Consider the following 18,819-nt stretch of genomic DNA (forward strand, 5'->3'; position numbering starts at 1 on the left):
TTAGAAGTATTTCTCCCTCTTAAGATTGCAAGATCCTTATTTTACTGTAAATAAGCCTCTTCCAGCAATCACAGTAATGGAAAGAAAAAGGTCTCACATTTTCTTGTGGAAGCTGAAAAATTACTGCAAACCTTACAACCATAGTCTGGGAAAAATTCCAAGCAGAGTTCTGCTCACAAAAAGCCTGCTGCCTCAGGCAAGATCATTTACTGTTGGAGGCCGCAAGAATCAGAGACTGGAGAGATTTGCTAGGCTTCCAGAGCTTTGTCCCTTGCAGATATATCACAGGACAGCAACAGCGGATGACCCACAATTTAGCAATACGGAAAATTCTTTCAAAGGTTTCAATGTCACAACTGGAAATGTTGGAAAAATGTAATCATTTAAAGCAGAAGTCAAAGGCACCCAACATCGTGTGGCCAAAAGTTTAGCAAGAAGTTTCATTTGCAGGGTTAGAAGCCCTCAAAGTGTCCTCACACTCAGCTCTAACTCAAAGGTTCCTAAATGACTTTTTACAAAACGCTGAAAAACTCACCAGAATTGCTCAAGACATTAAGAAAAATGTGGCTACGGGATATTGATAGTGGAAAATATTTAAACATATATATATATTAGCATGGTGAAAAAAAGAGCCTGCTCAAGGAAAATAAGAAGAATATTGGTGATATGTATTCAAATTGTAACATGCTAGGATTACAAGCAGCAAACTGAAGAGTACTGGTCTGTTAATAATGTATTAGTTCTTACTGGGCAATGGTTAGCTTACACTAGTAATTTTATGAATATATATTTTTCTATGCAATGTGAATTAAAAGGCTCTAACAGAAACCCTGGATTTGGGAATAGTTCAGTTAACAGACTGACACAAAAATCCAAGATCTAGAACAAAAGTAGTTGAACATAAATTCCAAGATGTAAATGTATGCAGTATCAATTCATTTGAATTACTCAACAGGGTCAAATATTAACAAATAAATAAATACACAGAAAAGGCATTTGCTGAAACAGTACATCTAAAGAAAAAGAAAATTCTAATAAATCTCAAGAGGCAATCAAAGTGAAAGATTAAAGGAATGCCTTCTATGATTTAGAAATTACTTAGCAGTTTTTATTCTAGGAAGATATAGAACGTGTGTCCAACAAACTATTAACAATACATGCGATGGAGAAAAGTGAGTTAAGAGCATGGTTGAAATCTGTGCTAAATTATGCGAGCTAGCCAATACTAACAAAGATTAATAGGAGATTTGAAAGGACTCAACAATCTCAGGGCACCGTGTATTTGAAATTCAACATAGAAAATGAACATAACTTCCTTGGAAAGGAGGAAAAAAAGAGTTATTTCCACACATGTATAAGTAGCTACTACAAATCAGCGCAAACGAAAATTAAGCGCAGGGTATTGCAACAAGGAAGAAAGCCTGGACAGCTGTTTGAAGACACCATATCTCTGACCACCCGCACATATGAAAACAAAAAACGTGTTTCATCTAGGAAAAAATATTGATTGTAAAACAGTAATTATTTAAATTGATTATGTTTCTTTACTTTGACACTGATTTCATTTTGATACACTCTCTCTCATGAAAAAAATGTAACAGACAGAGAAAGGGCACCAATATTGTTGATGGTGCTAGAAAACTTCCCCAGAAGTAGAAACATAGAAGTTTAGCATTTTTCCACTTAGTGAAAAAATTAAGGGTTCATACAACGGGAAAGAATTGAGCACTGATGGGCAATTGAGAGTGTAGCCAATAGATTAACATATCTGTGGTTCCCTTCTTACTGGACTCGGGAAATGCAATCTTCACTCCCAACACAACAATGATATACAAAAAGTGGTTGTGTCTATCTTACAACAGGTCATAATGTGTGAAGGTCTGTCCTTCCCTCTTAGCCACACACACTTCCAGTTATTCCTGGATCACAGTGAGACCATAGTAGTAGTAAAATATCTGAACACTGCAGATTGATAGTATGCAAATATTTTGTTTTTAATATTCATTTCATTAACAGTGCAGTTGTTCAGAATATATTTTTTATCTTTTCATCTTCTATTATCAATTGAAACAACTTATGAATTCACTACACTATCCAACTACAGCTACAGGAATTTCTGAATGAATATGATGCAGGGACCAAAAGAACTGGGTCACCATGTCTTTCACTTTCAAAGCAAGCTTCTATTACTGTGGGCACTGATTCAAGGCTTGCGTTAAAACAGGCAGGAAATGATGAGTGAGTTAACAGCACAGAACTGCCATGCTGAAAGACAAGGGGAACTGTATAGTGCAGGTGCAAAATTCTGGGGGCTTGAGGCACGTAAAGCCAACTCTTGTAAGCAATCATCTTCGAACACTGCTATTATTTCAGGTGCTCATCACTATTTACATGGAAAACAGTTGTCATCATTTCCTCATCTGGCCACTTCAGAGAACTCAGCAGGATTTAGATAATGCTTTTTCAAAAAAATAGCAAGGATTACCGAAATAAGTCTAATTGATTGGTTGGTTTGGGGAAGGGCACCGGAGAAAAAAGAATCTTCTTGCCATTACTCAATTAATTTATTAGAGGCTGTTCACCAAAAAACCCCAAACAAACCAGCAAAACAAAACAAACAAAAAAAACCCCAAAACAACAAAAAAACAACAACCATGCTTTATTTGTATGTTGTGTGGCAAACTTGAAACCACGAGTGTTTACATGTGTTGCACGCATACACTTTGGGGTTTTAATAGCTGGTTGACAAGAGATTAAAGGCAGAAATATGGCATTTTATTAAAGCAAACATATCAGTATGCCTACTATGATAAAATGATCTAGTTTTCTTCAGACACAAAAGTTTCTGTTGAGTGATACCTTTGAAATTCCTTGAGGGCACCCTATTATTCACTTTCCTCAGCAGAGAGCAGCTGCAAATGGTCTCCAATTTTCAAAGAGTATTGCCTGGTCATTCTTTACTGTCAAAATGAAGAAGAGCATAAAAGTTAAGTCAATAAAGTAATATGAAATGCTTAATATAAAAATTCAAGAATGAATGATTAACCATTAAAAACTTGCAGTAGCTATTTCAGCCAGGAAAAAAAATTAACATTTCCCTTGAAACCTATTAACACTCCTTGTAAACAATATTCTTTCTTGAAATATATGACCTTTCCTAATGCTCTCCATACACATGGCATTTTTCTTATATCCACTTTACCTTCACTGATATGCAGCTGAATTCCTCAGGAGAGGGTATTTAGAGCCCCTTCCTCTGATGCACTGAGAAAAAAATGTATTCCTTTATTGCATTCACCTTCACAAATACACCTAATCTTCAGCTTTAGATCTTAAAATCCTTTCTTGATCTGAGAGTCACGTGGCCTGTTGTAGTTCTTGACATTCTAGCACATTTCCAGACACAGTCAAGTGCCAAGCACAGAATTGATCTCATTCATTTGGGCCAGTCACAGCTACATCTATGTACAGCAGATGAAATAACGCTTTCCTGATGCATTTACCAAAATGGTACATTCAAAAATTACACAATAATCTCACCATTTTAGCCTTAATCAAAGACAAGGTGACTGCTTGCACTGAATGCCACTTGTATATCCTGCTACACTGAAAACAGGAAATATGATCCAGTTTCAAGATTAAATCAGACTAATATTTTTAGATTGCTTACCCACTCAATTTTCCTTAAGCGCTGAATATCTAAGGGAGGTTTTGCAAGGGGACCATGGGAAAAATATGTGGAAAGTCATAGTATGAAGCCTCAATTGAAACTGATTATACAAGAAGAGAAGGGTGATAAACAGGGCTTAGGAAAATGTGATGATTGTGATTTCTCCTTCAGCTCCTCCTTCTAAATGGGATTTATGGGAAAGATCCATGGTAAGGGATTCTGTGTAAGGCAATACATCACCATGCCTATGACTGTAGTTGGCTTCTGTGTTTCACGTCTACTAGACTTTGCAAGTATTGTCTGGCACAGGTAGACATGCAGATAGCTTAAACTTTGCTGTCTGGCAATATCAACTTGCAGATCATTCGAGCAAAATTACCACCAGAGTTTCGGGGAAGGCAACATGGTAGAGAAACACTGCCTAGGAAAGTCAAGTTAAACATAGTTTGGAAAATAAAAACGGCGAACAGAAATAATACCACCACCACCAACTCAAAATCTTTCAGTTAGGAAAATACTCTCTGAGAAACACAGCAGATTTCAGCTCAGATAATCCAAATGATTTATACATTCACTTGTAATTGCAGCGACAGCTGCTCTAGAAAGTTGATGAATATAAAGCAGGAGTCCATTCTATGTAACATTCAAGAGGATAACTTTTGACTTTAGACACAGGCGTCTAACAACAGACATAAAGGCAGATATAGAAACATCCTTGTAATATTTCAGGTTATCTGGGAAACCAGAATTCCCAGTTCACTTTAACTGCATTAACAGGTTATAACAAGGCAGGAAAGTAGTCCTTGTTTCTGTAGGTTTGCAAAGCTATATGCAAACAATTACTAAGTAGGATGTTAAAATCAGAGAACCAAAAACATTACTAATCAATGTTGCATTTAAACTCACTTCTAAAGTAAGCAGTATAAAATTCAATTTGTAATTTGTTAATCTTTTGATCAAGTGCTATGGCATTAACTCTAATCATCTTGGAAGTATGTGTGCTTCACAAATACTCTTAGTTCAGTCAGAAATAGTAGGAACATCTGACATTAAAAGCCAGAAAATAATTTTCTACAAAGCTAAGAAAAAAATCAGTGGGATGCTGAATTTATTATGAACTTTTTAATCAAAGTAGTCTTAATGAAAAGCAGGAGAAGTGAGGATTAGTCAGGCAGGCTTACACAAGCCTACGGAATGGCTTGCATCTCTGTTTAAACTAATGTACTTTGACAAGTCCCACTGAAAACAGGAGGGCTTAGATTAAAATCTAAGTTTTGGATTCTACATTTTCTGAGTTCCTTGACAAGAATCTCACTTATAGTGGCCTGACATCATTCAAGATTACCAGTCTGTCCAAAGAGTGACTAAGAACAAATATATGTTTATCTTCAGCTATCCTTTGAAAGTTTATCAGCTGGCATTAGTGAGAACCTCAGTAACTACCTAGGGTAGGAAACAACTTCAGATATCTTATTAAACTCAGATTAATCCCACTTGTGAAGTGGATACATACTTACAGTAAGTGGGATTGGATCATACATATGGAAAAAGAGTAAGCAGCTCAGACATATTTATTACTTAAACTTCACCAAATGTATTAAAGCTTTAAAGTGGAAGATCATCAAAACCACCATAGACAGATGGATGTCTGCAACAGAAGAATCCCCGAAAGTAACAGACACAGGAAGCTGTGGGTAGGCAAATAGACAAAACACCTCAATAAAAGGCAAGGCAGATGATGTGTGGTTATAATAAATTTTGCATGGTCTCAAAATGGAATGGAATTAGAGTGCAAGAGACTTGCTAATGAAGTCACATGAAAACTTAAAAGCAAACCAGAGACTAAGGATCAGATTCATCTGAATAAAGTAGATGTGGGTGATGTAGACTTGCACATCTGAGATCATCATCCAAGGGTCTTCTTAAAGGCAATGGTCATGTAGCCATGAGAACTAGAACAAGCTGGAAAAAAAAAGCCATTTCTTCTGATCATGCTTACTGTAATTACTGCTCTTTCCACCATGTAATAGGAAAGAAGTGTCTAGCACAAAGACATGACCAAAAAAAAAAAACTGCACTAAAAAGTTTCTATCATATCTTTATATTCTTCAAGACACTCTTAACACCTTCTACATGGAACGAAATGTAAAGAATAGAAACTGACATTAACCACCTCTTCAACATTTCTTAGACTTCTCTTTCATATGAAATCAGTTATTTCACAAGCACATGCTTGTTTTCTAGATGGAGCTTCAGTAAGTTCTAGCTAAAAGCTAAATTGCAACCCCAACCCTTAACCATATGTTTGGCATCTAATTTGTGGTCACGTTTCATTTCTATAGGTAGTTTTCCTTATACAGGAATGTGTATATATATATATATTTTAAATATTGCTTGATGAAAAAATGGTAAAGATGTACTGTAGCACACTTGAAAAGATTTCTTACAATAAACAACAGCAATTTTCCATATTTTAGTTGTTCCACCACCAATAAGACCACAACTATGTGTGAAACCAATAGCACTAGTTTTACTGTTGTCTAAAGCAAAACAGAACTATTGCAGAATACTTCCAATCATTTATCATTATTAAGTATTTACTGCAACCAAAATTCACTCCCTAGTTGCATTCTATATATATTTATTGCCATTTCACAGATGGCCACTACCAAGGATGGTGAATGTATGGATGGTTTGGGCATATATTTCTTTTGATGACACAACTGTACATTCTTTTACCACTGAGTACTTTTTGGTATAATTCCAAAAACTCCAAATCCTCAGACACCGTATGAACTTCTCTCATTTTTGTAAGTTGATCTCATGGTTTTGGGGGATATGGGTTGACATGTGCATTCAGAATGCATAGGACTGGTTAGGACATTGCACTGCTGTAGACACTACACAAGCCAAGTCAGTCCTCTTTAACTAATATTGTGAGAAATCTATGAAAGAAATGTTTTGGACACTATGAAAATTCTTCCTTCTTTGTAGATGATATAATACAGTTCAGTCTTGATCAGTGCTATTTCAGTTTGGGTTCTTCTATTTATCAATTAATTATTTCCATTCTTTGCCTCTGTACTAAATTGGGGTGTCCAATTCAGGAAGAGTTTGATTGCTTTCAGTGGAATACTAGTTTTCTAACATTCATTTGAAGTGAGAAATAAATTTCTGAGACAAAGGATGCACCAGATACTGAATCACACTAACCTCAAACACGGACTACTGTATTCCATTTTTATTATATCTTCCATCACAGCAGAAGCACTCATAATAGATGATAATGCCTACAAATGAAAGTGTCTCAGGAAGCAACATTCAAAATGCAAGTTTAGTCTAAGCTTTCTTCCATCAGCCTCATAACGCATAGGAGAAACTGCTCCTTTTCCATGAATATTCAGTTCACAGTGGTTTGTGGAAAAAATAAAATCATCTAGAGTAGTCCTGATAGAAGGTGACATCTTGATCACACATTGACACTTTACATTGCATCCCATCTTCTAAAACCATAAATGAAAAGAGTGGCTGCATTCCACAGTCTCTGAATTCTTTCAAGACAGCTCAGCAATCTACAAGTGAAAGGTAGGATAAATTATTACAGGAGACTTCTCAGCATGGCTGTTCTAAATCAAATGCTGTCAAATAATTTTTAACTTTCTTTGATCTGCACTCAATCTCCGTGTGCTTTGCTGACCTATAGTACAGGCTCTCCTTGACTTCCACTCCTATCTTTTTCAGTCTCTCTGCTCATAAACTTTTATTTTCCTTTTTTTTTTTTTTTATCATGTACGTGTAGGAATATAAAAAAAAATTAGATCTGATGGCTTGGTGAGCTTTATTTTATAGATGCATGAAAAAAAATAGTGTGTTAGGAATCTAAAAAGAAATGAGAAAAAGGCACGAAGTAAAATAATCCTGCAAGAAGCAAAAAATATGATGTTTTGGTCTGAGAAAGTATTCTCCCTAAGGTGTTTTATGGTTATAAGAGACACATCACACAAATTCTATATCTGATGGCTCTTACAATATATTTTACAGGAGTAATGACTGTAACTTAACTTAAAAACCTGGGCAGTGAATAGACTCGAGCAAAGAAAAAAAAAAAAAAAAAGAGTAGAAATATTAATGAAGATAAAAATGAGACGGAAAGAAGACACAGAAGACATGAAGTGAGACACTGATCAAGAAATCATTTAATTATAGAACAGTTTGTATTGGAAGGGGCCTTAAAATCACTGAGCTCAAACCCCCTGCCATGAGCAAGGCTGCTGCCCACCAGCCCAGGCTGCCCAGGGCACCATCCAACCTGATCTTGAATGCTTTCAGGGATGGAGCACCCACAACTTCTCTAGGCAGCCTTTCCACACTCTAAGTGAAAAACTTACCCTGATATCTAAAACAAATCTCTCTTGTTAGTTTGAAACCATTCCCCCTCGTCTTATCTCTGTCAGACCATGTTCAAAGTCGGTCTCCCTCCTGTTTACAAGTTAAGTATCTAAAGGCTGCAGTGAGAAAAGCCTTCTCATCTCCAGGCTGAACAAGCCCAGCTCCTTCAGCCTGTCTTGATAGGAAAGGTGCTCCAGTCCTCTGATTACCTTTGTGGCTCTCCTCTGTACCTGCTCCAAATCCACCTCTTTCTTGTATTGGGGTGCCAGACCTGATCACAGTACTCCAGATGTGGCCTCATGAGGGCAGAGCATAGAGGAATAATCCCCTCCTCTCCCTGCTGGCCATCCCATTTTTATGTAGCCCAAGGTACCGTTGGCCTTTCACACTGCAAGCACACTGCTGGTTCATGACCAGCTTTTCATCCACTGCTACCCCGAAGTCTTTCTCCATGGAACTGCTCTTGATGAGTTCTTCTCCCAGCCTGTACACATATCTGGGATTGCACCAATCCAAGTGCAGCACCTTGCACTCGGCCTTGCTGAACATCATTAGGTTCAAACAGTGAAGTGAAAATAAACAAATGCATTCAGAGTAACTGCTGAAGGTATCAGTTACAATTGCTACTAGGGTAGTGCTTAGGGACTCTAAATGCATTGCACTGTACAAACAAACTCCAGATGAAGAAGCTGACATCCAAAGATCCTGACAGTGTGTAATAGGTGAATATGTAAACAACTAGAGTTATAGAGAAGACAAGGTAACAGGACAGACAGGCTTGTCAGAAGGCTGTGACACCATCAGCTGGAAATGTCACACAGTTCTGTTTACTTTCAGGAGAAATATGGAGTCACACCCTGAGCAGACTACTGTTCTGCTTTACACTCTTTACACCTGAGTAGCTTAACATGCAGAGTAAGAGACAGATAGATAGAAAAAGCAAATACACTTCCCACATTTATTTCCAAAGGCACTTCTTGTGTTTCCAACTCCCTCAACTGTGGTAGCAGAACACGGCCACTGCTAAGCAGCATACACCATGATATGGTTTTCCCTTGATTAACTGAAGTTATGACAAAAGTTTGGGATCTTTTCTCTTATCTCTCCAGCTCTTAGGGCAGTAAAATGTAAAACATCAGAACCAGAAGGGTTCTCTCTTCTGTATTACAGTAGGTAGAAAACACAAGTAGGAATTTATATCACTTTCCTATAAGTGCCCAGTCACAGACTCTATAATTAATTTACTCACAGAGAGCTCCTGTTAATGTCAGTCACTTCTTTGTCAATGAACCCAAGTGCTTCCTACCATGACTTCACTGGATCTGGAGAGGAGCCTTTCAAAAACCAGAAAACTGTTTTGTGCCTTTAAACTTCTTTCTTTTGGAAGACACGAGAATTTGGCAGTTAGATTGTTTTCACCTGGCAGCATATGACAGTCTCAAGGAAACACAGCACAGACTGTATCAGCTAGGAGATTCCATTAACTGTACCTCTAAGAACTGCCTCTCCCCTTTCGTTACGTGCCCAAACATCCTGGGACACCAGTCAGCAAGAAGGACAGAAATCAGTAGCAACTGTTTTCATAGTCCAGCCTTATTTCCTTTCACAGTTCTCATCCTTTCCAACTTGCCCTAGGAGACAGAAAGTTACAGCTACTGATAAAGAAATGAAGAGACTATTGTTCAGCTTTGCACTGTTTAAACCTGAGCAGTTTAGCGAGCAGCAACTGGAGTTCATATTTTGTTTTCCATATTTCTCTTCTTATGCATTCAAATTCAAATTGACAAATGCCTTTGTATATAATTTTAAACCCTCCCCATCTCTAATGCATCAGTATCTTGTTACATTGCCTTTGATTTCATTGTTTGCAGTGCTAGTATCAGCAGCATGGAATTGCCAAGGCACTAAGCAGCCCAATTTTTCTTTAATTTCTCAGAAAATTGACAGCTTTATGAACTGTCTCTTTACCTATGCCCCATAAACATGTCAGGCTGTGGAAAACCATTCTAATTAAATCCCGGGGGATTGCAATGGAAGATTATAGCTTCTTGGCAGGTTATTAAAAAACAGTTGTTCATATATACACAAATATCTGTACTAGAACCTAGCGTTTGACAGAACAGCCAAAGAATTAACCCCACTGGCAACTCCAAATAACATTCACCAAAAAAATAAAATAGCCAAGGAAAAGCCAAGCTAATTAAATTGGGGTGTGTTGGGTGGGGGTAATGGTGGGGGGGGGGGAGGGGGTAGTTGTCCTGCATTTGATTTTTTTCCAAAAGTTGGTAATTCAAACTGTCATCTGGAATCATCACATTTCATCCTTGATTACCAATACCTGATATACAAGAAGGCAAAAAAATATGCGTTTAAGGTCCATATACACAGCTCTGCTAACTACATAGCCTTGAAGTAAATTAGAGTTGATGGATAATGTGAATCATTCAATTCAGCATGTACTCCTTCTGTCTGCATCTGGTCATCCAAGGGAAGACATCATAAGAGTCTCTGAGAGTAAAATATTTTTTAGAGATCAAAGTGCATCATTTCCAACAGATTTCTTAAGCAACTCTGACTTTGAGCAACACTTGTTGTTCTCGTTATTCTACCTGAAATAAGCTGTCCAATTACTTTTTAACAATAGATATTCAAGCTTTAGATGCTGGGGAACTTCTGATAAGACGATATAACAGTTTGGTTTTACAACTTGCATCTGAATGGTTTGGTTCCTGAAAGTAATTTCCAAATATGTGACTTTGTGCTCACCTGATTAGGAATATAATATATTATAGGAAACTCTCATCTCTGTCCTGAGATCTGCCATTTTCTGGGCTGAAGTTTTGTTCCCTGAGAGGGAGGGAAGAAACTGACTGGAAGCGCCTCAAGGCCAGGGCAAATTTCTAGAAATAACATTATATATTTATGTTCATTAGTGTAGCAGCACTGAGCTAGATGTGTAATGAGTTTTACAACTAAGTGGACTTCTGAGAAGTGTCACTGGATTTGGCATCTCTAAGTATAAGCTGTAATGCAAATGTTAAGAGCATCACCATATAAATTTGTCAATATTCCACATTTATGTGAATTTCCATAAATGTAAAGTATAAGAGATATCCTACGTTTAAAGTCATTGACACAGAAAGATACACAATGTCATGTTCTCTGAAAAGACAAAGAATCACACAGAACTCCATGAAGTTTTTCTCTAAAGAAGGTTAGCATTAGTTGTCCTCTATTTAAAAAGAGATTTAAAAACATACCATTCAGCCTTAAAATACATGTGTGAAATAATAAGAAGTTCTTTATCAGTCTGAAAGCAAGACCAAGAAAGAATGACTGAATCCAGGAGTACATAGGTACAAAACACTGGATTGACTCTAGGCACCAACTTCTGTAGCAATTAAATATTTAATAATATATTTTTGTGTTCACTGATGTACTGAAAATGATCCTTCTGTTTGTTATCTAAAAGTAACATAAATGCCAAAAAGATCTGGAAGAATACAACATATGTAAGAATTAAATTAAACACTACTATTTAGAAATACATTGGATCTGACCATCAGTTTCTTCCATGTTTGTCAATTACTCAGTTTATTAGCTGGTATAACGTGTAGTATAGTTGTTACTTGCCAAGAAAATGACTGAGTACTTTGAACAAGAAAAGAAATGTACACAAACTTTTCTAATGTTCATAGAATGCATTGAAGCTACACAAGGGCTACTGCTAGAATCTGAACTCTGAAAAGGTCTCTGCTGAGCTTATTTTCTAAATCACTGAATAGTTCAACAAAGTACCACTTTTTCCTTTAAAATTTGATTTATTGCTGTCTTTGAAAGATATGAAAGAGTGTCTGTTTGACTGTAAGTAAAGACAGCTTCAAAGTGTTAGGGGCATTTTTCCCACACTAATACTTTTAATTTTCAGATTTTCTTTAGCAGTTTATCATCTTTGAGATTTTTTAGGAATCCTGGATAAAAGTCCTAGTGGCAGATGAAGAGGAGCCTTTAAATAGTTTTGGATATCTACTTGAAGTGACTGTGCTGTTGGTATGGGAACAGACTGAGGAAGGGAGTGGAAAATTCAATGATCACTGGCAATTTGATAGAATTTGCTTTACACGGTAAAGCTATTTATTATATTACAGTTTTTATCCACGGTTTTGCTTGTGTCACACTCAGAACATTCCATGTTATAACTGCACTAGTCAAACTATTGTAAGAGAGTAAAATGAAGAGGGAAATCATGCTTTCTGCTTGTTTAAAACTAAACACAAAATGAGCTAGCCAGGTGCATTTTTTTCCAAGATCAAATGGAGTTTGTGGGAATTCAGACCAAGTGCTTCATTTTTAGGCTGCTTACATCTACATGGTACAACTGCAGCTACAGTAAAATGGTAGCATCTATAGGCAAAAATAAAATCCACAAGTGGGCAGGTGCTAGAAGTGGATCATAATTACACTAAAGCAAAGTGTAAAAGCAAAGAAACAGAAATATAACAAGAATGATCTCAGGCTTCCCTTGGCAGTAGCCCATCCAGAATTTACAATTAATACTACTATTAATCAATAGTTATGATAGGCTTCTCTGGAAGCTCTAAAACCGGGTTCAGTCCTTTCCTGAACAATCGATGGTGAACAAAACTTTCCAAGCTCAATGAAAAAGTCTAAGGAAGTTAAATTAGCCTTTGCAAGGGGTAGGAGTTTGAACACGTACAGTACTTTTCTCTCCTTAGTATTCACTTATACAAGTCAAATTCTGATCCCATTCATAATGACATAAATCCAGAATTACTCCCTTGCAGTCACTGGAGTGAGTTTATATTTACTGCAGTCTGTAAATAAGATCAGGATCTAGCCCATATGCATTTAATTATCTTGTCTAACAGAGTATGTCCCTTGATGAAAGAAAAAAAATCAACCCCCAAACAACTTGGGAATGGGCAATAAAAAGGGTAGAACAGAGCCACATCGGCACCAGCTGCAAGGTCCCCAGGAAAGGAAGGTAAGCATGACCTGAGGAACAAACCTATTTCTTTATGTTTTTCTGGAGATCTTAAATTCTGTCAAAAGTATATTCACCTCTGATAAATCGTAAATATACTGTAGACTTGCTCCATTTCCTAGGTGTGTTGCTGATTGTTAGTAATTTACACTCAAGATATAGCAACGATTTGCCATTGGCTTGGGGGAAATTGTTTTGCTGCCTATGATTTATAGCTATGATTTGCCTAAGAGTTTTATGAGGCAGTTTTTCCTGAATATGCCCTCAGTGAAAGGCCCCCAAACAGAGGCAGCTCACTGAGACCCTCAGACGCTGTCTTATTTCTCCCTTATCCAAATAACAAGAGACTGTTCACATTTTGAATTACTTTCACTCTTCTTCCTTTCACTTGAAAAAAAAGAAAGAAAAAAAAAAGCATGCAACAGAGTACAGCATTATCAATGCCATTTTGACGGATGGCTGGCTTTACATATATATCTTGATAAGTGTAAGTGACCCTATTGCCACCATTACTGTTGCTATCAGCATATGACATATCAGCTGACATGGGTAAGTCATAATCTACTATATAGAGAATGTCAACATGGTAACATCTGCCTCCTGTGTGAAGGAACCTAGTCCTTATCAGTTAAGAAGGTCTGGAGATGGGAAAGAAATGCCAAAACCTCATTTCTGGTTACTTGAAGTTTTGGTAAGATGCAATTCCATTTACTCTTCTAAAACTATGCCCAAGAACATATTGTCTGGCCTGTGACTATGCTGAGTGTCTGATCGATAAACATCATGGCTCTCCGGCCTGGTTTTGAATCTAACTCATTTTAGAACTCAGAAAAAAACATATGTCCATTTGCTATCAACATTTGTTGTTGTTGTTGTTGTATTTTACTTTGGGGGATGGAGTGGAGATGAGGAAGTGAAGGGGTACAGAGCTAAGGAAATATTTTTCTCAAAAGTAAATCATAACTATTAAAGAAACATTGTTTTCTTCATGCATTATCTAGATATATAAATCAACTAGGTTATAAGTTAAAGCGTCTTATGCATGTCTTGTGGCAGCAGCAGGGGAATACTGATGAGTAATAAAGGTGTTATCAGAAAAGCAGTACTGGAGTAGGTATCAGGCATCCTACTATCCTCAGCCTTACTATCTTGATTTGCAAACCGAGGTGTGCAATTTCACCTCTTGGTATTTTAGCTTCATCATTTCATCTGTTTGCATTACTTGCTGAAGCAGCAAACAGGTTGGGCAGGATCTGTCACTTTCCAGGTGCATTCAGAAGGCAGCCATATGCTCAGCTGATGCCTGTCACTCTGGCATTGCAAACAAGTATAGTGTAAAGCATGACTGATGTTCCACTGCAATAACTGGTAAAACTCTCACAGAGAGGAAGACACTATGTGAGCTGAAAACAGAAGGAAAAGGTTCCTAAAACACACGAGAAATTTAAAAGAATGGGAATGTTTAAGGCAAATAAATTAGCAAGTGTATTTATTCTGTGACAGACATGCAAAATCCTCTCCTCTCTTCCAACTCCATTCTGGGAAACTTTGGTTCTACCAGACTGTGCTTCACCAAACCCTCTAGATCCAGCCTGTCCTCTCTTGAAGATGTATGGGCATCAGTGTAAGCTTTCAGCATTGGTTAGGGAAGTAGACAGTTGTCAATTCTAATATCATCTGCTGCCTAAACAGTCATTTCCCATACCCTCAGAAGTTCATGAACTGGAATATGCATCACACTGCCAAACTATTCAGCACTTTCCCTGCATTTTGCTCTGGTTTCTGCTTGAAGTTCAAGTTTCATATTTAGACAAAATAAATGTTGATTTATACGTTAAAGATTTCTATAACCTTAACACGACTGCAGTCTTTGATATCACGTCTTTAAGCTTTTAAATACAAAAATTTCCCAGACATCAACATTTCTCATCTCATTTGTTAGGCAGCAGCGGCCTTTTGAACAGAGGCAAAACCACATGTTCCCTCTTTGATCCCACTGTATTTTGCCTGTAAGTTCAAAGTTTGAAATAAAAGAAGCGTCACTGGGTGCTTTAAGTGTGGGTCTATGGTTTAAAAACTATCTGAGCCTGGCAACTGAACATCACGGGACTGATGGTTGGCAGAAGTACATAGCATTCAAAAACACACTGGACACTGGGTTTTTGGTTTGTTTTTTTTTTTTTGTTTTGTTTTGTTTTTTGCTATGGAGTAAAATTACTTGACTTTAATTTATTCACTTGTTGCTACAAGGTCTAAGGTTAGATGTCTACTTGGGATATTCTATGATTTCTCACAAATGTAAGGTACAAGAGTTAAAAAACAACAATCTTACAGTGACTGCAGATGACAGGAGGCAAACAGGAAGATGGCACTATCTGCAACGGCCACCTTGAGAGTGAAAAATGGCCACAGATCAAGTCCACATTGTAAAAAACCTGTATTTTCTTTACACAGCTTAGGAAAGGTACATGATCACAAGTTATGGCAAGTGCTCATGTGAAGAAACAGAAGGACTGGTTGGAAGACTGGCAAAAAAAACAACAGCTAAGTGTAGTCAAGAGATCTAAGGGTAAATCTGCAGAAGGATCAAAGCAGATTAGAATTAGGAATAAATGGGAACAGCCACCATTCTTCTGCCTTAGAAGGGTGCAAGAAAGGGTGGAATTTACGCTGAGTCTTCGGACAGGTTCAGAGATTTGGCTTCTCGTGTACCTGGGCCATTCACTTGAATAAATCCTATTTACATGAATTGCTTCAGAACTAACCTTTTTCTGTATAGGAATTACGATACCATCAGACAGCAACAAGTAGTTTTTCATCATGCTACCTTCACAAAAGTGTGCTTCCAACTACGAATGAATTTTTAAATAAAAAATACTTCCATTAATAACCATTTGACACATCAAGTGTAGATGAAGAGCTGTTGGGTCCAGCGAGATACTAAGTTCCATCCGCTTAGGTCTATTATCATGCCTAAAACCACAAATAAAACAAAGTTGCACGAAATATTCCAATAAAAACTATCAGCTCTGAATATCAATTTTATATATTTTTTTCAATAATTTATAATAAGTGGTGAACTACACGCCACCTCCAGCTACCATCCATAAAGTACAGTTTTCTATACTAGGTATGCAATGAATTCATTTTGAAGCATGCCTCAACTTTTTTGTCATGAGCATCAGACTGAATGCCTGTAATAAAAATGACAGCTAAATAAGAATAAATGGTTTAACGTTAGCTAGAAATAGGGCTTTGCTGTTTCACCTTTGATGACAGAATCACAAGTTTAGCTCTCCCCTGAAGTTAAATACAATGTTCTCCTGCATCAAACCTTTAGCATCTCTTTTTTTTTCCCAGGATTGCAGCAGCCCAAATGTAATTTGAGTGAATTCACGAAACGCACTTTGTAAACAGATGTTTATTGCCTGCAAGATAAATAGTCAAAATATATCAGATTTATTGATGTCCTGGGATTATGGTATTATGGTAGTTCAGAATGGAACTGTGAGCAAAATCACTGCAGTAACTGACAGTGGATCAGTCTGATTATAGACTGAAAAAGAGCAACAATATATATATTTATATAGAGAGATAGAGGAGATAGCCATACTATAAACATTTGGGATAACATAACTGAGTGCAATGCAATAGAGTTAATATGGTGAACTTTTATCTAACAGAAAGTTGCACAACAAATGCCTAGTATTTACTAAAAAAAAAAAAAAAAGTATTTTTTACTGTTAAGGTAGACAGAAATAAAGTATTTTGCAGAGAAGAAGGGAAGAACTTGTTCAACTCATACACTTTGGTAGGGACAGTTAAGCCACAAAACAGTCTAGCTGGACCAATGAATCTACAGTTGGAGGTTCTCATTGGGATACTGGAAATACATTTGTTAAGAACAGGAAAAAAAAAGTTTATTCTACTTCCTGATACTACTTCTCAGCCTTATTTTCCATTATTCTATGAAACACTTATGAACAGTATTTTCAAATCATCATTACAATTGTATTTGGCATTTAGAAGTAGCAAACAAAATGTCAGTGCTGAATAATTAGAACAATTAGGATTTCACTAATATCTTTTTACACATTTTTGATTGCATCTAAAAAGATGCAATTCATAGGGTTAGAATTGGTCTTCTTACTCCCTATGCTACATAACCCTTATCTGTAGAAGACTTTAATCTCTGGAGCACGTATCTTACGGGATACACAGATGGTTCAAAGGCCAAGTATGTTCAACACTAGGATGGTCAGACAATGATTACTTCTCAGTAAGCATCTTTTACGGTGCCTTCAGATATAGCATTATCTTACAGATCTCACTTTAGAAACATTGATAAATTTGACTATATAGATCTTTAGTTACAGTTATAACTATAATTATTGCCAGATTTTGTCAGAATATTGGTTAGCGCAAAGGTCACAGTGTTCCTCTTTTCCAATAGAAAGCAAAGAGGAACTACCTGATAGAGACCTGGATACCTGTGTGAGGATGCACCAGAGAACATCAAATCACTCTTTCTGTGCCAGCAGCATCACAGATGTCATGTGGGTCATGGACTGAGGCATATATTGATACACATGCTAAACAGACGCTTTTTTTTAGGCCTGTATACCAGCCTCTAAACTGTAACAGGTTTCATAATAATATTATAAGCACTGTGAATGGAAACATAAAAAAATAATAATAATAATAATTAAAAAAAGACTAATTTTGTTCTTTCTGCCCTAACAAATGACTAAACTAGAAATTCTGGATTAGAAATTATTGCAACACTGTTCAACACTTAGTTAACAGGTTATCTGTGCCTATAGAAGCAGATATCATTGTATTCCTTATTCCCACCATTATGTCCTCAAATTTAACAGGATAATTTAATCCTGATTCACAGGGGAATAGGAATAAACATAGAATCATTTCAAACCAAGGTTGGAAAAGACCTACAAGATCATCCAGTCCAACCATCTACCCATCACCAATACTTCTTACTGAACCATGTCCCTCAACAAAACATCTAAACGCTCTTTGAACACAAATGCATTTTTAATTTTTTAATTTTACACATCTTTTCCTGTTTTATTCCAAAATACAGACGACACATACAAGGCTCCAGACACCAGTCCAGGAGCACGGTTCCTGGGTGGCTTGTGGACCCTCAAAGGTGGGGATGAAGCAGCCAGCAATAATAACACTGGATTATGCTTTTTCAGAACAGTCAAGCTAAAGATTATATCTCCTCTCTTGCAATCTAAAGACCATGTGCTTTGTAGTTTAAAGTCTGAGTTTACCTGGACTTTGACCTTTTCACAGATGCATGTTTTGAGAAGCAAATGTGAGCTATACAATGCGCATATAGGTACATCTCTGCAGTATACACACGTGCAGAAAGCACTCAGTAACAACTCTCTTGCTAGAAACTCGTCTCCACTGTCCCCCAGTGTTCTCAGCTACCTGCTATGCTAGCATGTATTTTTCTACCAATTACAGGAGAGCCTAGGGGTAAGTAACTAATAGCATACCACCTAAGTATATCACACAACTACGCTAATTTTCAGTCTGGAGAGGAAAGGCTGTCAACAGCCATCGCTCAGTAGAAAACGTTTTCCACCTTTTCTTCTTCTGCTTGGCACTGAAAATCACATGCACTCTTGCAATACCCGATATGAGCAGACTCCTCAAGACAACTGAAGCTCAGACAACCAGTGTGTAAGCAGACTGTTTGTTTTGAATTAGACAAAAACTTCCT

The 18,819-nt window shown here is 37.0% G+C and overlaps 1 long non-coding RNA gene across 1 annotated transcript in view; it reads right to left on the reverse strand.

The window, feature by feature from the left end:
• The window catches only part of LOC146761942 (uncharacterized), a 126,218-nt gene that overhangs the window by 2,499 nt on the left and 104,900 nt on the right, over window positions 1-18,819 (reverse strand). The window contains exon 3 of the long non-coding RNA XR_014942773.1: window positions 2,860-2,960. This is a non-coding gene — a long non-coding RNA (uncharacterized LOC146761942). The remainder of the gene's footprint in view (window positions 1-2,859; window positions 2,961-18,819) is intronic.

The sequence above is a fragment of the Coturnix japonica genome, chromosome 2, assembly GCF_054131305.1.
Source record: "Coturnix japonica strain WE chromosome 2, WE-NBRP24, whole genome shotgun sequence".
In the NCBI taxonomy this organism is placed as follows: domain Eukaryota; kingdom Metazoa; phylum Chordata; class Aves; order Galliformes; family Phasianidae; genus Coturnix; species Coturnix japonica.